The sequence below is a fragment of the Crinia signifera genome, chromosome 5 (assembly GCF_055691185.1).
Source record: "Crinia signifera chromosome 5, ASM5569118v1, whole genome shotgun sequence".
Taxonomy (NCBI): Eukaryota; Metazoa; Chordata; class Amphibia; order Anura; family Myobatrachidae; genus Crinia; species Crinia signifera.
Window position 1 is genome coordinate 318,535,267 of NC_139221.1, and position 23,224 is coordinate 318,558,490.

Genomic DNA, 23,224 nt, shown 5'->3' on the forward strand with positions numbered 1-23,224 from the left:
CCTGCCTGGGTGTTACTCTCTGCTGTGGGTCTTCTAGCACAGGCTGATCTGTATTCCAGCAGTGAGCTAGAGACCTAACTGTGCTAGATACATTACAACCTAGAGAACAGGCAGAAAAAAGTGGAGTTTCGAAAGGTTCTGGGAACTAGAATGAACACTAACAGTGCAAGCAGCATTTACTATCCGTCCACGTAGGGGCTGATTCAGGCCCGTTCGTACAGGTGTCCAAATTCGATGTTGGAGGGTTTGCGCATGCCACGTTGCACTGTTCCCTGGTTTTAGCCCCTGTGCTCCGCCTGCGTGATAAGTCGGGCAGTAGAATGCTGGTAGCAGATGGCAGTGTCATTGCTATGAATTATAAGCCAATATTTGTAGGAATACAGCGTCGGTCACAACATGGACTGTGTGTAATGAGAGGACAAGCGACAACAGCAGCGGGTATATATGGAGATAGATGCAGCACAGTTATAGGAGCAGGTGGGATCCATGGGTGGCTTATTTGAAGTTTAGCAGTGTGGGGGATAATCAAGCACTGGGATGTGGTGCCCGGTCCATGCAGTATAGCAGTGGTTCCCAAACTTTTTTGAATCATGGCACCCTAGAGCATCAAAATGTTCATGGTACCCTAGAGCATCAAAATGTTTTCAAGGCACCCCTAGGCCAAATGTTTCTTATTGAGAAATTTAGAAAAAAAATTAAAGTAAGTGCATTGTGTTTATATGTCACAGTTATCTGGTGAGGGACAGGATTTGCTTCTGTTTGTCACATATATTATGATTGGCAGCCACAAGCACTGGTTTTGCCTGTTACATTGACCATTAATAATATGAATTCATCCTGGTCCACCAACCCAAGGCACCCCTGCAAGTGTCCTGAGGCACCCCAGGGAGCCTAGGCACACAGTTTGGGAACCACTGCAATATAGTCAACATAGAAAACAGTTCAGGATGGCGATGGTTGACACATGAAAGTGTTGTCACGATTTGGAATATTTCCCCCTTATTGGATTTTTTTCCCATCTACACAATGGGCCTAATTCAGACCTGATCGCAGGGAATTTTTTTTCTCGAAATGGACAAAACCACGCTGCACTGTAGCTAGATGTGGGGGAGGGATATTGTTTCTGTGCAGGGTAAATACTGACTGCTCTGTGCTTATGCCCCGCCGTACACACGGGACAATGGGAGCAGTGTGCTGAGCTGCCTGCTCAGTAGAACAACGGGGGCAGCTGAACGAAGAGATAAAACCTGAAGATGCTAATCATTCGATCTCTATAACAACCACAGGTGCGCAGAGTAACCCCCCCCCCCCCCCCTCCCCTCCGGGTTATTTTTATACCATACTGTAAGTAGTGTGCTATAATAACCTTTAATTACTTCCTAAAGACAGCGCCTCCACAATATGTAATTTCATCAGGACAGAAATTCCTCTCCGGCGCAGCGAAGCGCGGAGCATTCATTTGCATCAACGTCATCCAGTGTAAAATGCTGATTAAAATCTCCAGCGTCCATTCACATGCCAGGAATGCGTATAACGCGCGACAGGCTGCCGCATTCCTCTGCGCACAAGAACTTCTGAAGGTCTCGGGAAGTTGGATCTTCCCTCCTGCACCAGGGCCGCTGCTCAGCGAAGCTGATTCCTTTTGGCACGCTGTCCCCACTTTCCATTTAGCAATCAAGCTGACCGGTTAGAGCTTTCTGACAGGCGCCTGGAAGTTTCAGCGAAGGGATATTTTTTGCCTTATTGTCATTTTGTTGAGGGCAGCAGAAATAGAAGGTGATTTTATTTCATAAGTGCTGAAATCTCGGCACTTTTATGAACGTTTTGTCCTGCTGTCTGCATATTTAAAGGGACGCGATGGCTTTTAACAGTTTGCATCTGCCTGATAAACATCGGAAGTCATCACAGAGTTCCGTGCCTCTGATCCGATTCAAATCTGTACCCAGTTCTGACTGCAGCAGGAAGGATCTGCAAAACGACTAAGAGACCAGCGGGGACGCGCATCGGATCGGAATCGGATCTAAAGCATGCCCAATTTACATACAATCGGTCGAGATTGTATCGAAATTGGGGGAATTGAGGCCAAATCGTTCTGGTGTGTACCCAGCATTACACGGTAACATCCATTCGCCGGTCAGGGGGAACCTCCCACATCTTTCGATGGTCGCTGACAATCAGCTCCTACCTGTCATTTTTCAAACATGGCCTGTATCGTGTCAGTTAGGGGTGAGGTGTATTTAAAATGAAATCTAGTTTGCGGCGTAAAAATTAAGCAGCCAGTATTTACCCTGCACTGAAACAAAAATAACCCAAATGTAACTCTCTCTGCACATGTTACGTCTGCCCCACCTGCAGTGCAGCATGGTTTTGTCCATTTGCTAAAAAAAAATTCTTTGCGATCAAGTCCTTACATACAATAGAATCCTGGGTCACCTGTATTCCATCTAAAATGGTCTTTTATTGCTCATTTCCATTGTCATGTTTATGAATTGTACAATGCATATGTGCATTGCTATTTGCGCTCTATCCCAATAGTTATCTTATTGTATTTTATATTTTATAGGCTTTGCTCAAAATGATCGTTTACCTTTTAACCAAGTAACTAGATTGTAAGCTCGCCAAGCAGGGCCCTCATACCTTTTTGACCACCTGTAACTACCCAGTTTGTTTTATCGCGGTTTCTAACAGAATTTGCTCCGCTATAGAAGAAACTGTTAAAAAATAAATAATAAATAAAGTAACCGAACACAGCGTCTATCCGCCGCCACAGGCTCACTGTGGGCGAAGATGGGACACAAGAACCGGGAATGGAGGACTTCTTATTTTCTCCTACATGGCAATCCCCTATCTGTATTCAATGATGCGATTGGTGTGACTTACCCATTAAATTGCAGGATATGATAAACTGGGCAGAAATGGAAGCGTCCATTTGGAGATTATTCCATCCCTGGCTGATCTGTTACATTTTACACATTCATTTATCGTTCCTTTCTGTCTCTCTCTGCAAGTTCCCCTTCGTGCTGCGGACATTTCCGTCTTCCCCCGGTATGTTCTCTGCTTCATTTATTTCCCAGCGCCGAGTCCTCTAAGAGCGCGATACATTTAATGATGTCCTGTGCAATCAGATCATTTCAGGGTCATGTAAGGGAGCCACACGGCTTGTGCTTGCTCCAGGGATATAGTCGGAGATTTGGCAGTGGACCGCGGTTTGACTGGGATAATCTCTGATAAAAGTGAGAAGATCCCTCGCCAGACTGTTCGTTCTGCCAGCGAATAAGGATTACGTTAGAAGGGTTTCTGTATTTATAGGCAGAGGGATCACTTATTTATTATGTATTTTTATTATTTAGATTTTCTTATAATCCCAATTGCTCCGCAGCGACCTTACTGGACTTTGAGTGCGGCTACGGGTTTCCGGCAGTTCGTCAATGGCTATTACAGCTCGCCGTCTGTGCGCCAGTAAGAGGATTCTTATCGGAGCCTGTGATGCTTCTAGCACAGGTCTGGTCTGTATATCAGTGCTGAAATACAGACCAGACTGTGCTAGAAGAACCAAAGTAGAGAGAGAGAGAATCATCCCAGGCAGGGCAAAGCAACTGTATGGTTTTTGAAAGATGCAGGGTTCTAGAATGAATACTAACTGCATAATAGGGTTTCCGCTAGGCTGTTTTAGTCCACTGAAATCCACAGAAAATTCCTAGTGTGCGCAAGCACACATGGCCAATAAAGTTGATTCTGATGTCTGGTGCTTCCCCGGCAGAGCAGAGACTTCTGCGGGGCCAGTAGTAGTAGTAGTACGTTTATTTATAAGGCGCCACAAGGTGTCCGCAGCGCCGTACATAGCAAACAAAAAACAAATTACAAGGTAACGTACAGAGTGTGTTGATAAAATACAGCATAATATATAAGTATATAGCTGGTAGAACTAAAATCAGCATCAGTTCAGAAGTAGGTGTCAAAATTGTCGAGGAGACTGAAGATGAAGTAGAGGAAGGGAAGAACAGGACAGGAGCGCTGGGGAGGTAAAGAGGTAGGGTGAGTACGTGAGGAAGGAGGACCCTACTCATAAGAGTTACCAGACTAGAAATAGGTGGGTGGACGAACGAAAAACAACAGGATAAGTAGGAATGGATGGGAACGGAGGCAGGATAGGAGGATCAAAAGAGGTTAGGAGGAGGGATAGGCTAGTCGAAAAAAGTGGATTTTAAGGGAGCGCTTGAAGGAGGTAAGGGAATCAGAAAGCCTGATGGGTGGCGGGAGGTTGTTCCAGTGCAGGGGGGCAGCGCGAGAGAAGTCTTGGACACGGGAGTGGGAGTAGGTGATTAGGTGAGAGGTCAGTCGGCGGTCAGCGATGGAGCACGGGAGGGAGTGTGGATATAGATCAGTGAAGAGAGGTAAGGAGCAGAGGAGGAGGAGAGAGCCTTGTAGGTGGTGGTGAGGAGTTTAAAGAGAACTCGGAAAGGAAGGTAGAGCGGCGGGAGAGGAAGATGAGCCTAGCAGCAGCGTTAAGAATGGATTGGAGAGGTGCGAGGAGGGCGAGAGGTAGCCCAGAGAGAAGGATGTTGCAGTAGTCAAGGCGGGTGATGACAAGAGAGTGAATGAGAATTTTGGTCGCGTCAGTGTAGAGGAATGGTCTGATGCGTGAGATGTTGCATAGGTGAAAGCAGCAAGACTGTGAGAGAGCACGAATGTGGGGGTGAAAGAGAGGGAGGAGTCAATGATGACACCACGACGGTGGTGGCCGGGCCCGCCCCCCTTTAGTGACGGCGTGGGCCCACCCACAATGGTGACGTTGGCGGACCCGGTCCGCCTCCTTATGCTGCCCCCATGCACCAGGCTCCCTGCCCTGCTTAGTTCCTAGAAGGAACACTGCATAATACAAGTATTTCCTATTCCCCATATGAAAGGTCATCTGTTTAACAGAATATCATTTTATATTTAGACTTTAAATCTAATCAGAGGCTGAATGCATGATGCACTGTGGATGGGCTGGGTGTGCTGTATTTCGTCGTCATTTGGAATGTTAACAGCATGATGTCGACATGTGAGATTTCGACATTGGCAGTGTACCATGTATACAATGGTTTTCCCATACAATGGTTTTCCCACTGGACGATGTGCGTACCCAGCCAGATCGGCAGCAACGTGTGTCGGCATCACCAACTGAATAAATACACGCTGATGCTGGTCGTGTCGGGTGACGCTGACAATGTCCTTCTTCGTCCTGTGTATACAGACGTCGTAGAATGTCCCTGATGACATGCGGGAGTGCACATTGTCAGTGACGTTGTGTGTGTGTGTGTGTGTGTGTATGCACTAGATGATATTTAGTTATTTGGCGTTCTGACCCGTTGGAATCGGCAAAATCGTTACGAATATCGCCTAGTGTGTACCCAACATTATACTACTCCTAACTAACCATAAAAAGCAAAAAGGTTCTTTGCTCAATGCTGTAAGATCCTAAAAAAAAAGGGAACTGTTTTGTAATCTCTCTTTCCATGAGTAGAGATACATACACAACAGGAAATATACATTTACTAGTTACCAGCCCAACAACAGGGCATAAATGCCGGGACTGGCCCCTGTTTGCACTTAAATGGTGCAACACTTGACTTGATCTGTTGGGCGCCATCTAGTGACCGGAGGTGCGCATAACAACAATGCAATGCACTAACGCATGCTTCCAGTGCAGTCAATTCTATCGGTAAACGCACAGTGAAAACAATCGCCAAAAATGCTCAGTAGCTTTCACCCCATTCCCCAGCTCCTGTATGTGAATGAGCTGTAATACAGTGACCGCTGGCATCGCAGCATTGATAAGTAACTACTCTGTCCTTGTAACTATACATTAGCAATTGAGCCCATTGCTTCCCTGCAAAGGTGCAGAACATTCAGACATGAGTCACTGTGACAGAACGTTACACTGTAACCCGCTCACCTGAGGACACCTCAGATCTGCAGAAGCGTTCCAGCAAATAGTTGGTTTAGTGTAACAAAGCGACTCTGATATCCCAGTGACATCGACCTGCCAAGTTCTCAGAGAGAGCAAAGCTTGCGCAGCTGAGTGCTACATGCATTTGTCATACTCGTTCTCCTCCGCACGCTGCCATGTCTCCCCTGACTGATGAGTCACTGCTCTCCCTGGGGAAACGCGCACGAACAGCCCATCAGCCAGCTCCATTCTCCCTCCCGGTTCCCAGGCCTATCTTCAGGTGCAGGCAGCGAATCAAAATAAAGAAGTAACCAGGGCATTTGCATATATGCAATTGAACATCATTTGCATATGAATATCATATTCACTGACCTGAAGAAGAAAAAAAATCTGATTCATGCCTTCGCTGCTTTGTCACAGAGGAAGACGAGGGGACGTTGGAATACAGCCAGGGAGGACCGATGGAGAGCGAGGGGACGCAGAACAAAGTATGGGGCTCGGTAGTTTTATTTTTTTGTTTGGTTTAACAATATTCCCATGATAAGCCATTCTGTCTGCTGGCGGGGATGCAAATGGGTTATTCCCTCCAATACCTTCATACAACAGGCTTTGTCTCACTGCTTTATATACAGAGTGGGTGGGGGACGTATTGTGGCATCACTGTCCGGTCTGTTCATTATCTACTCCGGTATCCGGGCCTTGTCGGCGAACAGATTGGAAAAGGTCGACATATATATATTAGGTCAACACATTATTATTATTATTATCGTTGTGGCGACACAGGGTTCCGCAGCGCCTGAAAAATACATACATGAGAGAAAAAAAATTATATTAGGTTTCATTAGATCGACAATGGGAAGGTTGACGGTGAAAAGGTCGACATGAACTTTTTATCCCCCCCCAAAACAGGCGGCATTTTATACCCTACAATCCTCTAGGGCGTGGGGGGATATAATAGCTATGACCCATACCCCATACCCAACATATTTGATCTACCATTGTGTTCTGTAAACCCCCGGGTTTTATTTAGAAATCACCCGGGTTTCAGACCCTGCTCTTTGCCCAGGTTGGGGTGAGACTCGGAAATTTGCAAGGTGAGAGACCCGGCAATATCCTGTGTCATCACTGGAAGAGGGGTGTTGTAATGCTTTTCCACCAAAATCCCAGGGCAGGCTTATTCCCTTACCCCCTGTGGTGCCAATCCTTGTCAGCGCCATTCACACTGAACAGGGGTGCAGAGCTGGCTCTTAAGGTGGCCATACATCAGAATGATATTGTACCCAATCATACAATCTCAATTGATTGTAAGATGGATTGTATGCAGATTGTGTGCACATATTGTGTACACAATCATACAATCAATCAGCAGATGGATTGTATGACTGATTGTATGCTGGATTGTGAGTAGATTGTGTGTCCAAAAACCACCGATCACTGCCGGGGATTTCAAGGGAAATAGTACACAATCATGAGCGCAATCGATCTTAAGATCGATCTTTCTGATGTATGGCCAGCTTTAGAGATGGCGAGAGTACAGCCTCCATGACAGGCCTGACGCCTCTGCACGATGCTCGGCAGGCCCTATTTTCCATGGACCCTCTCCGGCACAGAAGAAGGTTGCGCCCATGGAAGGGACCTTCTTCCTCATGTTCCTCTCTGGCTTGTGTTATCACTGTTTCCAGTAGTAAATATCAATATTTTTATATAAGAAACTATAAATAAAATAAATAATAATAAAATTAGCCTTGGAAGAAGATAAAGGGGAGATAGATAAATAAAGTACCAGTCAAGTTGGCCCCTAACTGTCATTTTTTCAAACACAGCCTGTAAGAGCTGATTGGCTGGTACTTTATCCCCATCCAGGGCAAAAAATTGGGGCAGCACGGATGGTGTAATGGTTAGCATTACTGCCTCACAGCGCTGAGGTCATGGGTTTGATTCCCACCATGGCTCTAACTGTGCGGAGTTTGTATACTCTCCCCGTACTTGCGTGGGTTTCCTCTGGGTACTCCGGTTTCCTCCCACAATCCAAAAATATACTGGTAGGTTAATTGGCGCCCAACAAATTAACCCTAGAATGTCTGTGTGTGTATGCGTACATGTGGTAGGGAATATAGATTGTAAGCTCCACTGGAGCAGGGACTGGTGTGAATGTTCAAATATTCTCTGTAAAGTGCTGCAGAATATGTGTGCGCTATATAAGAAACAGTAAATAAATAAATAATAAAAAGCATTAGTGGGATTGCACTATGGCGATCAGATGGCCTCTGACCTGTGCGGTAAAGGGAAGTGAATTATCTGTAGGGATAATGGAGGGTCTGACAGTAGAAATATATGTAAATTATTCAGATTTATTATCTTCCACCCTTTGTACATTTTTATTGGGGGCGACTTTGTAATCTCCAACATCTTCTAGCGCTGAGGCTGTTCATCAGTTCTGTCCTCTGTTAGCAAAGTAATTATCAACCTGTCATTAGTCAAGTCAGCAGAAACAGCTAATCCGCTGGAATGCCCCTTTCCAGGCAAAATGCAATATTGTCTCCTGCAAAATATAAATAATGCAGTGTTTTGTTTTATCGCTGATGCAAATCCTTCTACGAGCCAACTACAATGAACAATTCCCTCTTTGGACTACTCCCCTTATCTTCACCCAGAGGGGAGTAGTCCAAATGGTCTCTGTATACAGTACTGCTACTTTCCAGATAAGAACTGTTTTATGAGAGATTATACAATCAACCTTTATATATTTATTTATTTATTAGTAGTTATTTATATAGCGCACACATATTCCATAGCGCTGTACAGAGAACATTAGAATACTCACATCAGTCCCTGCCCCAGTGGAGCTTACAATCTATATTCCCTACCACATGTACACGCACACACAGACATTCTAGGGTTAGTTAGGAGCTAAATAACCTACCAGTATATATTTGGATTGTGGGAGGAAACCGGAGTACCCAGAGTAAACCCACGTAAACATGGGGAGAATATACAAACTCTGCACAGTTAGGGCCGTGGTGGGGATTAAACCCATTAGCTCATACACCCCTATATGTAAAGTTTGCCACAATTTTTAAGCGTGTGATACAGGTCAGGTGTCCCTTATCTGTGTATTCCAAAAAACGCAATATTCAGAAAACCGTGATTTTTCAGAATATTTCAGGGTCTTTTTGGGGGCGAACAAGAAGAAAAGCTCATCATAGTTATGGTAATTAGTGCTGGTATGTACGACACAACGTCATTGGCTAGTTCTCCTGTGTATACTGATTTTTTGATCTAAATGCTTTGTACTAGGCCAGAGGCTGCTATATAGGACCCTGTGTCATACATTTGGTTCTGGATGTCTCGCTCCATCAGAGCTGCACCGACTAATACTACACAGGGATGGGGAACCTGACCCACGTCCCTTAGGCTTTCCACAGCATTAACACACTTGTGTATATGACAGGTCACAATTATAAGTGAGTTAATAATGCATCGGAGAATGTGACCGCGGACATCTTCCCCCATATATCTTTATGGCGATATAAAAGTGTTCCATTAAAGTTTTGCAACTTTTTTCTCTCTATCTATTAAGCGTCGCTTCCGACTCAGCGGCACAGAGTTGCTGTCATCTGCTTGTGATCTCATCCTGTTGTTGTTATATTTGTGTGCGGTGATGAAAATACATTTCACATGTTGGAGTTGGATTCTCCTCACCAGCACTTTATTACTGCTCCGGCAGCTGGGCCAAATAAATACACATCGGCTTTCCGCTGACTGCACTTCTCATGTACAGTCACACGCATCTGATACGTGTCCTGTGCGATTCCAGTATTCTGGGAGCCAGGGTCTATTATGCAATACAGTCAGTGCCAAGCGTGGGTGTCCCCCCATCCGCTACAATAAAAAATGCTTCTTATTCACATCGATATGCAAATTGCATATATTTTCAGGGTAGAGGGAGGGGATGCACCCAAAGACGACCAACGTTAGTAATTGTGCTCACGACTATCCGCAACTAGAAGGGCAGTTTAACGTGACTGCAGCAGCGATGAGGGAAGACACCTCTGTATATGTCTGTGTTATTGCGTTGTTTTGCGTCACAATAAAGTTAATCCAAAATCAAACTCGTCTTTTGTAAGATAAAATATGTGGCAGTAAAAGTGAATTGCAAAGTGAAACTTTTAAAGATTAACAACAGCCCAATTAGGGGGTACATTTACTAAAATGACAGTTCTATTGAAGATGTGATGTTTCCCATAGCAACCAATAAGATTCTACTTATTAATTATTTAGCGCCTTCTAGAACATGATAGAATCTGTTTGGTTGCTATGGGCGACAGTCCCATCTTCAGTAGACCGTGTAAAAATCCAGAGTCTAGTCTTTTTACCCGGGATTCGAGCAGAGTTTTTAGCTGGTAAAAACTGCTATGCCCACCTGCCGATGACACCCGCCCCCCCCGCCCTGACCTTCTTGTTGGGGTTACCCCCCCACCTGCTGCCCGGGTTTCCCTTTTCAGTGGAAAAGGAATCAACCTGGGAAAGACCAAGAAAACCAGGGCAGTGGAATCGGGGACATAGGGAGGAGATCCACTAAAATCCCGTGTCAAAATCTCGGATGCGTGACCCGGGATTTCGGTGGAAAAACAGTATAAGAGAGGGATTCGGTTCCAAGGCAGTGTGGCACCTTGCGTCCACATATAATTTCCCCATGTACCCCACAGAGGTGCGTAGGAGAATCGGGTAATCCTCTGGCATATGTGTGGCTGAACATTTTGCTTAGATATCGCAAAAAATTTCAGAAGCGAGAAGGGTTTTCCGATGTTACCTTCATCAGGAAATATTTTTGTACAATGCATGAAATAAAAAAAAAAATGGCACCAATTTTATTCTAGTTCTATGCAAAGTGGCTGTAGCTGCGTGCTTCTGGAAAACCGTTGGCGAACGTTGATTTCCCCCCTTCCAGAGCAGCTGCCATAATAAGTACTGGCACTTGCCAGCAGCCTTGTGTTAGGCGCAAGAGATTCCACAGAAACAGGTTTTCCATTAAACATACGGACAAGCTATTGGTACACGCCCACAGCGCTCCCACAAGTTATCGTCTTGCCCTGAGAGACCCTATTTCATGGAAAGACATCCAGACAAGTTGCGTCCAATTCAGAATAAGTTGGGCATATGTAAAGATGCGTAAATGCGATTCCCTATGCAAAAAATAGCTTTTTCCTCATGCCTGACATGCATACCCCCCGATTTCATTGGCTGGTCCTCCACTCCCAAGTCTGTGGAGTCATAGTGGGAGCTGTTGGGGCACAATGCTCGGTGAGCATTGGGGAGACGGAACAGACCTTACACAATACAGGGAACCTTTCCAACATGTACCAGTTTCTTTTTTGCTTGGGTTAAACCTTTTTGGTGAGAATTGATTTTTGCAGCGGTGTAATGTGTCCCGGCGGAGGTTGCCTCCGTTTTTCTGCCCGTGCTGTTATAATGCGTTGTTTGCCTGAAGAAGGAGAGCTGTGCCGCAGAATGGAAAGGCTGATTACAATGATTAGCTTGTTTATTACATTAAGTGATGCAGCATTGTGTAAAGAGGAACACCACTGCTAGGTCTCACCTGCAGCATTAATTATGGGCTGCACGCGTAAGAAGATTGTCGGCGGCCTGCTGTTCCAGCCGCCGTACAATGCTTTGCTTTAACATAACGACTGATTAAGAGTTGCAGCACTTGACTTTTTAATTAGCCGTTGGCAGTCGCAGCCTTGTGCAGAACATTATTCACTCTGCTGTCAACCTCGGCACTCTGAAACATACCGCTGGCGCTGTGGACAGTCATCGATCAGTACGGGCGTGCGCTAGACGGCACTTAGTAAAAAAATTCTTCAGCATTGCTTCAGTCTTTGTTTAAAGAGCAACTCAAACTACTATGTCATACATTATATATATATATATATATATATATATATATATATATATATATATATATATATATATATATAGACGGGGTTGTAGCAGGGGCGGCACTCTGAGACTTCGTAGAAATTTTTGAATGCTTTTATTGCATATAAGTCAACTTGTTGACTTATATGCAATAAAAGCATTCAAAAATTTCTACGAAGTCTCAGAGTGCCGCCCCTGCTACAACCCCGTCTGCATTGCCCTTGGCGCTGGGAAGGCACCAGAGCAAGCTGCAAGTTTAACCCTTGGAGTGCCGGATCTTGCCGTATATATATATATATATATATATATATATATATATATATATATATATATATATATATATATATATATATATATATATATGTAAATATACAGCACAGTGTGTTCTGTATTTCAGAACTGATATGCAGACCAGACTTGTACACGGACACGTGTAAGGTAGTGCACTAGGATAACAGTAGTTACCATTAAATGAAAACACTCGTCGTTATTGCAGTGGCAGACTTAAAAAAAAAAAGAAATAGTTGAATTTGAATCAGATTTTCCACCCTAAATGCCAGAAATGTCTGAAATGAAATCCCTTATCCCAAATATAAGAAATACACAGTCTTCGAGACACATCTGTAGGAGTTTATGAGAGATTTTGATGCAAAACAACAGTAATTGATCATATTGGCTGTAGGTTTCCAAAGACCTATTTTTCTCTTCTTGATGAACCATCGAAATAAAATTTTAATATGGAATGTTGCGTTTAACCTTTGTTTTCCATCTGTAACCTTGTTTTGGAGGCATTGAATATTTATTTTCCCTTCCACTATTGGGGGGTGCTCCAGCTATCAGCGTCACTAATGGGGCCCATGTACAGTATCTACAGCACCTTGGGCTTACCCCAGGCTATTCCTTTAATGTGAATAGATGCAATGCAAGTGGTACCTATTAACAAGCAAGGCTGTTTTTTGCATGGCACCACTAAAGGGGAAGGGCACATTTTTAAATCGGACAGGGCGAAGCACCCTTCTAAAATAGTCATTCATGAATAATAGTAATTATTAGTATTTATCGCAACAATCTGTAGCGCCAAATAAAATGATAAGTAGAAGCGGCCTGGTTGCTATGGGAATTTCTCCACTTGTTTTTTGCAATGTTGGATAAGGTTCCCCTATAGAACCTAATGTGGCACCAGGAACATACGACGTACTGGTATTCAAAGACTTGATTATAGCAATAACTTATCTGAGTGCACTCTGCTAAGGTCTTCTCGGTTCTTTTTGCACCGATGGTGCCAACATTGTCCTCCTTGATATCTGTATTCGTAATACCTGTATATAATATAGCACGCTTGCAACTGGTGAGGATCTAAAAAGATTCCACACGCAGTGCCAGGCAATAACATTGAAATGCAAGATCTTTGCATCCACTTAAAAAGTTAGGGATGTAGTAGAAGTGTCCAAAACTTTCTTTAGAACCCAAAAGCTGTCTGAAAGTCCCTTTTATGATGAAGATGTCAGAAGCTTCTTAAGGACCTTTGATCGTTGCTTCGTTCTTGCTGCTTAGGAGATAAAGTGAAAGCTCAAGCACTGTTCTATGCCATCGCGGCCTAGAGTATTTGTTACGGAGATTCTAAAATATTATAGGATTGTACCAGGCAGCTTTCAGGAGGGTGAACGTACAGTACAGCCACATCATGCGTTTTGTCACTTGGCTCTTGCTTAGGTTGCAATCCCCTTTTTGTCTTCTTTATTACCGACTCCTGAGCATCTCTGAAAGGCGATAGATGCTGGAAAATGTGGGATATTTAACTTTCAGTCGTCCCGTTTCCACGTTTAGAAAAAAAATCTTAAATTATTCCATCTGTGACAATTCTATCCATCGTCACTACTTGCCAAGTAGAAATGCATGCATCATGTGGGTCTCCTTCCTCCTGAGTCACCCTCATCTCACTCGTCATGGCTGCTTAGCTAGTAAATAGTTCCCCAGTCTCCTCTCTTAGGCCTTGACCTGTTTGCTAGACCTCTCATAAGTCTAGGTTAGTTCTTGGCCTTAACCTGTTGCTAGACCTGTTATAAGTCTAGGTTAGTTCTAGGCCTTGACCTATTGCTAGACCTGTCATAAGTCTAGGTTAGTTCTAGGTCTTGACTTGTTGCTTGACCTGTCATTAGTCTAGGTTCATTCTGGGTCTTGACCTGTTAGCTAGACCTCTCATAATTTTAGGTCAGTTCTAGGCCTTGACCTGTTGCTAGACCTGCCATAAGTCTAGGTTAGTTCTAGGCCATGACCTATTGCTAGACCTGTCATAGGTCTAGGTTAGTGCTAGGCCATGCCATATTGCTAGACCTGTCATAAGTCTAGGTTAGTTCCTGGCCTTGACCTGTTGCTAGACCTCTGATAATTCTAGGTTAGTTCTAGGCCTTGACCTGTTGCTAGACCTGCCATAAATCAAGGTTAGTTCTAAGCCTTGACCTATTGCTAGACCTGAATGAAAGGTATAGAAGCGCTAATGACAAGACTAATTATATCAATATATTAACTAATTAATTTGCCTAATTGGACCCAGCTGCTAACTATTAGGGGTTACCACACCCTATAGGAAAAACAGAAATGGAGACAAATAGTAGAAAGCGCTCAGGTTCTAGGCAAAGATATAAGCCAGTTCAACTTTTTTTGTAAAAAAGCATATATAGTGTTTATAAACACAGAGAAATAAATAAACAGTACATCACTATATATATATATATATCAATAATAATTCTCAAAGGTAATGGCCGATACCACCAAAAAAAGGGGGAAGAAAAATAGTATTAAAATCAATACCACTGGACTTTTTAGGAATGTATCCAAACTGCATAAGTACTGTAGTAAAAAGAAAAAACAGATTAAAAATTGTTAGTACTTTCGGATTGTTCCAGGGTTAATACCAGCTGTAGGAATTGTGTCCGGGTAGGTTGTTAGTAAGTACAGCCAATTTATTAGTCAGCATTTAATAAGCACAGTCCAATCATATGGGTGTTTATAAGTTTGTTTGGATTAGGCTAACTTCTAATTACCAATTCCTTAATGGCTTGTTTGGTAGTATATAGGTATAGGGGGAGAGGGTGTACCCGCAGAGTAGTCCCCAAAACCTGTTATCCGGATTGCTGCAGCGTCAGTCAAACTGCACTTGAGAGTATTGTTTGGAAATCCAAACAGAGGCCGGCCGGCTAGTCCTTCGGGCAAAGCAAAGGTTTGTAGATCGACGTGTTTCCCCGCCTACTTATCACGGTGGCTTCTTCAAGGATCAAGTGTTTTTTTCGGTACTCTTTATCTAGAAGGGCGCCCACGATTTTGATCGTGGGCATCGTAAGGAAAAAAAAATCGCGTCGGTCGCATGCGACCAAAAAATCGCATGCGATGCGACTGACGCGATGACCGCGATTTCCCATAGGGAACAATGTTAAATGTCCCAATTGACCCGATTTCTCATAGGGAACAATGTTAAATGGCCCAATTGACCCGATTTTCCATAGGGAACAATGTTAAATGGCCCAAATAGGCACCCTGAAGTGTGAAATGGCCCCCCCCCCCAATTGTTAACGCCACCCCACGATCAACGTCAACCCGAAGCGTGGCGAGCGCAGCGGCACGCGTCCTACGACCTTTTCATACCCCCACTATCCACGTCAGCGTGGAGTTGAGAATAGAAAGTGTGGCGAGCGCAGCGAGCCCGAAGCGTGGCGAGCGGACGCGGACAGCTGTGAAGCCCGCTCACCACACTTTCTATTCTCAACTCCACGCCGACGTGGATAGTGGGGGTATGAAAAGGTCGTAGGACGCGTACCGCCGCCCCTCGCGGGCTCGCTGCGCTTGCCACGCTTCGGGTTGACGTTGATCGTGGGGTGGCGTTAACAATTGGGGGGCCATTTCACACTTCAGGGTGCCTATTTGGCCTCTGTGGGCCATTTAACATTGTTCCCTATGGAAAATCGGGTCAATTGGGACATTTAACATTGTTCCCTATGGAAAATCGGGTCAATTGGGACATTTAACATTGTTCCCTATGGGAAATCGCGGTCATCGTGTCGGTCGCATCGCATGCGATTTTTTAGTACATGCGATGGGCGCCCTTCTAGGTAAAGAGTACCTTTTTTTCTTTTTACTACTTATGCAGTTTGGATACATTCCTAAAAAGTCCAGTGGTATTGATTTTAATACTATTTTTCTTCCCCCTTTTTTTGGTGGTATCGGCCATTACCTTTGAGAATTATTATTGATATATGTATAGTGATGTACTGTTTATTTATTTCTCTGTGTTTATAAACACTATATATGCTTTTTTACAAAAAAGTTGAACTGGCTTATGTCTTTGCCTAGAACCTGAGCGCTTTCTACTATTTGTCTCTATTGCTAGACCTGTCATAAGTCTAGGTTAGTTCTAGGCCTTGACCTATTGCTAGACCTGTCATAAGTCTAGGGCCCTTATTCTGATCGGTGCGGCCAGATCATAAATATGCGGCCAGGACCGTGCAGGCGAATCCCCGCCTTCCATACGGATCGCCACCTCCGTCCGTACGCGGATATGTGGCGGTCCGCATGAAAGTGGACGGGGATACGCCTCCTCCATCTTGGGAGCAGCCCCTGCATTCGATGGTCGCCGAACATCGAATGCAGGGCCGCACGCTCCACCAGCGCCCGCCACCCTAGACCACACGGACACTTGTCCGTATGAAATCATGTATGGGGGCGGGCAGCTGACATCCGGCGATGTCAGATGCCCGCCCCCTACACATGCGTCACGGCTTCATTACCATGCATACGCCCTGCGTTTGCATGGGAACGCCCATAAAACGCGGGGCGTATGCATAGGGTAATGAGGCTAAGTAGCCCTTCACGCCCCTCTCCGCCCCCTGTGCGGCGTCTAAAGAATACGTACGGCGAAACCGCTTGCACATGCGCAGAGTGACCTCTGCACATGCGCAGTCGAAAACCATCGGCGGTACGACCGCATGCGGAAAAATCCGCACCGATCAGAATAAGGGCCTAGGTTAGTTCTAGGTCTTGACCTATTGCTAGACCTGTCATAAGTCTAGGTTAGTTCTAGGTCTTGACCTATTGCTAGACCTGTCATAAGTCTAGGTTAGTTCTAGGCCTTGACCTATTGCTAGACCTGTCATAAGTCTAGGTTAGTTCTAGGCCTTGACCTATTGCTAGACCTGTCATAAGTCTAGGTTAGTTCTAGGCCTTGACCTATTGCTAGACCTGTCATAAGTCTAGGTTAGTTCTAGGTCTTGACCTATTGCTAGACCTGCCATAAGTCTAGGTTAGTGCTAGGCCTTGACCTATTGCTAGACCTGCCATAAGTCTAGGTTCTAGGCCTTGACCTGTTATAAGTCTGGTTCTGGGTGGATAATATTTGGTTCCTGTGCCAGACCCTCAAGGAATGGGTCTAATGGAAATATCTGGCTGTTGTGGATTCATAAGTCTCCCCTTTTAAATAAAAAAAAAAAAACACCCTGATTGAGGTTGGTTATAGTAATCATGTGTATTTTGTAAAAAGCAGTCGCAGTCATTTTAATATTTATCTATATTGTGATCTGCATACCAAAAATACTCTATTTGAAAGGATGTCTGTAGAATTTGACTCCTAAATGTTGCACGACTCCCCCCCCCCCCCCCCCCCCCCCCCCCCCATTGGATGATCATTCCCATGCAGTTTTCGTTCTGATAGTTACGAGGAGAGAAATATGGTCTTTGTCTTGATATACTGGATAATGACCCTTCGTGAGATGTCTGTATCCAACCAAAGCTCAGAAATGAATTGTGTATATAAAGTGACACATATCATTAGTGTACAGATGTAGCAGTGAGAGGAGTAGCTGACCGCTTTCATCAGCTGTATGACATCATAGTTGTGGCGTTTATCTGTAGATGACCCGTGAAGGTGGGAGTTATGGTAATATTATATAGCGTATTTCTGTAGACCTGTCCCCATACAGACAGATGCTACACTAAGATTCACTGACTATAAATTACCATTTACAATATTTATTGTAGCAGAGACCATAGAACGAGTAGTAATAATCTGCTTTCAGATCCTGTGGTTTTGCCTTAGGGCTGCATGACTGACATAGCTGTGCTAGAAAGTGCTTGTTCCTAAAGAATGTCCACTGATACTATATGTCTTGTACATACACCGCCAGCCAATAGCATTGACGCCACGCCAAGATTTGTTCTACGCTGCAGCGATAACTAATGGAGCGCGGTGTAAGGCTAGGTTAGCTCTAGGTCTTGACCTGTTGCTAGATCTGTCATATCTGACCCACATCATTCACACCTCCACCTGCCTGTCCCACATCATTCACACCTCCACCTGCCTGTTCCACATCATTCACACCTCTACCTGCCTTTTCCACATCATTCACACCTCCACCTGCCTGTTCCACATCATTCACACCTCCACCTACCTATCCCATCATTACACCTCCACCTGCCTTTCCCACATCATTACACCTACACCCGCCTGTCCCACATCATTGCACCTCCACATACCTGTCCCACATCATTGCACCTCCACCTGCCTGTCCCACATCATTTACACCTCCACCTGCCTGTTCCACATCATTTGCACCTCCACCTGCCTGTCCCACATCATTTACACCTCCACCTGCCTGTCCCACATCATTACACCTCCACCCGCCTGTCCCACATCATTACACCTCCACCCACCTGTCCCACATCATTACACCTCCACCCACCTGTCCCACATCATTACACCTCCACCTGCCTATCCTACATCATTACACCTCCACCCGCCTGTCCCACATCATTACACCTCCACATACCTATCCCACATCATTACACCTCCACCCACCTGTCCCACATCATTACACCTCCACCCACCTGTCCCACATCATTACACCTCCACATACCTGTCCCACATCATTACACCTCCACTCACCTGTCCCACATCATTACACCTCCACCCGCCTGTCCCACATCATTACACCTCCACCTACCTTTCCCACATCATTACACCTCCACCTACCTTTCCCACATCATTACACCTCCACCCACCTGTCCCACATCATTACACCTCCACCCACCTGTCTCACCCCCAATATATGAAATAACAGCAATAATGTGTGTATGGGATTTTTAGCTTTTCATCCAGAAGCCGTACTTCAGGCATATGGAGTTACTGCAGTTGTGGCACCCAGCACAGTCGTCCTAATTAGGAGAAATCATTCCTGATTGGAGCTATCCTCTAGTGGAATCCGGCACGCCACGCTGCACAGTGCGCCATATTTAATTTATAGGGGCAGCACAGTCTGCAGAGCATCAGCCAGAAATTATTTATCCCGTTAGAAATGTTTTGTGTCCGAAGTCTGATGTCAAGAAAAGCAAACGCATCATATTTTCTATAAATATCTCTGCTCAGCTGTCGTGCTTTAATAAATGATTCGCTATGTCCAATAATATTTAGTATTTAGACTCTTTGCAAGTGTAGATATGAAGCTTAGATTGTTGGTTTTGTCATTCTTATAGATTTATCTGCGGAATGTTCCGCACATTATTTCCCTTACAGACACTGACTGGTAGAAACATGTCGTTATTAACATTCTAAAGGTAACTGCAATCTGATTTAAAATGTATTAGGTACGTAAAGGCTCTGTTCACACGCATACAGAAAACCAAATTGTACTAAAGGGATACATAGGGATGACCGTCGGTCAGAATACAGAGGTCGGAATCACAAGGGACAGAATTTGGACAGGGGGCAGTGAAGTATACTTAACCTCCCTACCATAACCCTACCCTGCCCCTAACCCTCCCCGCTAGTGCCCAACCCTAACCTCAGCACCCTGCTGCCTAAACCTGACCCCCCCCCCCCCCCCCCCACATCACAGCCTACAATTCAAGCCCCTTGGTGGCTCGTTTTTCTCACCACCTAGTCTATTCTCCCTCTATGGGGGTTGTGGACCCCTATGAGGGAAAATAAGCCTGTGTAAAGTCGGAATCCCGACTGTCGGTGAGTCATCTGGCACCCGTTCAATCAGCTCCTTTGCAAATTGGTTGTACCTCATACTTGCCGACGTTTAAAAACTCCTCTCCGGGAGAAGCCCGGAGAGGAGTAAATGGGACGCGGGACAAGGTGAAGCTTCGGGGGCGGGGCGATGCTGATGTCACATAGCCCCGCCCCCTCAAAAAGCAGCTGCATTAAATCGGGGGTCTGTGGATGTGGGGAGGGGCTAAAATGACGCAAAATGACGCGATTCGTGTCATTTTAGCCCGCCTGCATTTTATACCGCAGGGAAGGGGGGTGGGCCGTGTCTGTGGTCAAAATGAGGGAGATTAACCCATCTTCCCAGGGGGCCGGGAGGGGAACCCAATTTGCGGGGCCCTCCCGGACATTCCGGGAGGGTAGGCAAGTACGTTGTACGGTACCTGCACCCAGGCAAGTGTATTTCAATGCGTCATTTCAGTTTTCAGTCATTTGTGAAAAGACCATTGTGATCTGATATTGTTCCCTGTGCACTGTAGATATGTGGAATCCTCACCCTTTTAGGACATAAATATAAATAGATTTTTGCACGCACAGGCCTAAAATACAGTACAGACTGTTGTCACAGCGGCACATGATGGAGGGTGAATACAGTGTATTGTGCCTTGTTAATAGACTATTGTTATTAATATCCTATATTCTGTGCGTCACAAGGTAATCGCTGGCCGTACCACAGGACAAGAAACGACAAACAAGAAAGTAATACAAAAGACATACACTACAAAGCTTTGCTCGGTGTGACACAAGCTGCAGTCATAATACCCACAGTACTGCCGGCTCTTACATAGAAACGTAGAATGTGACGGCACCTGGTCCATCTAGTCTTGCCCCTCTTTTCTTCCAACCTTTAGGTTACTTCAAACAATGGGAAGGCCGGCAGTCAAACAGTCAACAAGAGTTTTTCACTTTTTTTTGTCCTGAATGTCGTCATGGACATCGTATCAATTTTCATCGTCCCCTCGCATGGATCGCTGTGCCTAATGTATGTCGTTCTTCATAGTGTTTTACTATTGACCGTTTCCCAATGCATGTATGCCTGAGAAAGCCACGTAGGCTTCGGTGGTCATGGACAGATGTATGTAGCAGCTGTGGTCACTGGTTGACTGGTCGTTTAGCCTTGTTTCTCCATTGCCTGTGCATGCTGTAGTATATGCATTATGAGTGTGTTTGGTGGTGGTGTCAAAGAAATAGGCAAAAACACTGGCATACAGTTCAAGACAATAGAGAACAAGCGCAGGTTACATCAGCAGACAGCAATAATACCCGTTTCACAACAGAAAAGGCAGGAACCCACCCGGGAATATGGGGCCGGGTTGCCCCCTTTCACACCAGAAAAGTCCCTGCATTTTCTGGTGTGGGAAGTAGGCGGGGAGGAGGTGGAATGGCGGCGGGATGGTGGCGGAGGTGGGCAGGAGGTGAAGAGTAGTCACCCCGGGTTGCTGGTCCTCGGTGCAGGCCGGGGATCCACACAGGCGGGGGGCGCAGATGACAGGTAAGATGGCGGGCGCAGATGACGCAGCTCTCCGGCTGCAGTGAGGGCACCGGAGAGCTGCGTCATCTACATGCGCTGCCTGTCCTGTCATCTGCGCCAGCCGCCTGTGTGGATCCCCGGCCTGCACCGAGGACCCGCAACCTGGGGTGAGTACTGTCTGGTGTGACCGCACACCAAGGACCGGCAACCCGGGTGAGTACCCCCTACCCCTTTCACACCAGCCAGCAGGTGTGAAAGTAGGGTTGAAATCCCGGGAATTTAGGCTGGTGTGATCATGTATCCAACTGTAAAGCACAACGGAATATGCTGCGCTATATAAGAAACTGTATATAATAATAATAATGTTGGTAGAAATCGCTGGATTTGGTGCCATCAAAGATGGTTTAAGTAAAGGAAGAGCTCATGAGGGGAGAGGGCCCTGCTTATGAGAGCTTACAATCTAAAGGGCATGGGCAGACAGGCAGAAGGGCATGGGCAGACGGGCACAGATGGAATGACAGTAGGCCTGGAACAGAGTGTTATGATGAGTTGTCTAAGTTTGGTGAACAAGTGGGTCTTGAGAACCTGTTTTGTAGGGAGGTGGAGAGTCTGAGGGACAGAATAGCAGAGAAGTTCAGCAGCGCGTGAGAAGTCCTGGAGGCAGGAGTGGGAGCTTGTATCCATCAGGCAGGAGAAGCGGCGTTCAGTATTAGAGTGAGGAGAATGGTTGAGAGTCTACGGGTGCATACACATGGAAACATTTAGCAAGCAATCCAATCTTGTTAACGATTTCCTCTGAACTCCTGGACAAACAATTTGGTATCAAATAGTGAACGATTGTACAAGCGATTACACATAAACGATCGATCTTTAACGATGGTGGAGGGGAGTGGGAGCCGGTCAGTCAGTTTTACCAAATCGCTCATCATGCATACACATGAAACTATTGGTACACATCGCTAAAGGTCGGTCTATGATCTTTCTGCATGCAGAAAAGACAATGGACCTCTACCAACGAACGGCGGGCATGCAGGGTGATCGGTCGTTTCAAGGCCCAGATCTTTTGCCAAATCTATCAATGTGTATGCACCTTTAAGAGAGATAAGGTCAGATATGTAAATTGGAGAGGAGTGGCTGAGGGCTTTGGATTGGATGGAGGGAAGGGGGGAGCCAGGTTAGGGCTTGTAAGAGAGGGGAGTAGGACTCTGAACATACAGTACCAGACCTTCTCGTAGAGCAGCGAATTTGGCCCCTCTATCGATAGTGAGGGTCTGTGCAATCACTTCTCGATTGACCAGCAAGGGGTGTTTCGAGGTGGACACCCAGCATTTCATGTGCGTACCCACAAAAAATGGTGGGCGCAATAGAAACGGGGGAGGGGGGGGCACCACCTCCGATTCCCCTCGGTACCATGCTGTGCGGGTGGCGTCTCTGGTGCTCTGTAAGTGGCGAGTTTCGCAGCTTACCCAGCAGACCAGAATCACCGCCTCAGTTGTGTAGAATCACCAAGTCTGTCTCATGCATTATTAGCAAATGTATTTACCAGGCGCTCGGTGCGATTGTCTTGTTTTCGTATTTTCTATGCTTTCAGCTTTCCCCTTTTGTGTATGATTGATCAGCTTGCTTCGTGCAGCCCATTCCGATCCTTTGGGAATAAATTCCTAAGTGATCGCCATAGATTCTCATGTTTCTCTTCCTTTGCTATGACGCGCGGGGGGCTATTGATTTACTGTGCATTTGCTGCAAGCTTCCTGTATTCTTATGAATATTCGGTTTCATGTACACAGAAACATGTCGCAGTTTGTCTGCAGTGAGATCTTGACATGAAAGCATATTTCCTCTGCAGCTGTCAGTGTGCAGCGGC

At 45.5% G+C, this 23,224-nt stretch overlaps 1 protein-coding gene across 7 annotated transcripts in view; it reads left to right on the forward strand.

Annotated features, from left to right (window-relative positions):
- Positions 1–23,224, forward strand: part of ASAP1 (ArfGAP with SH3 domain, ankyrin repeat and PH domain 1) — a 258,811-nt gene that overhangs the window by 166,855 nt on the left and 68,732 nt on the right. The gene's annotated exons all lie outside the window — the stretch shown is intronic.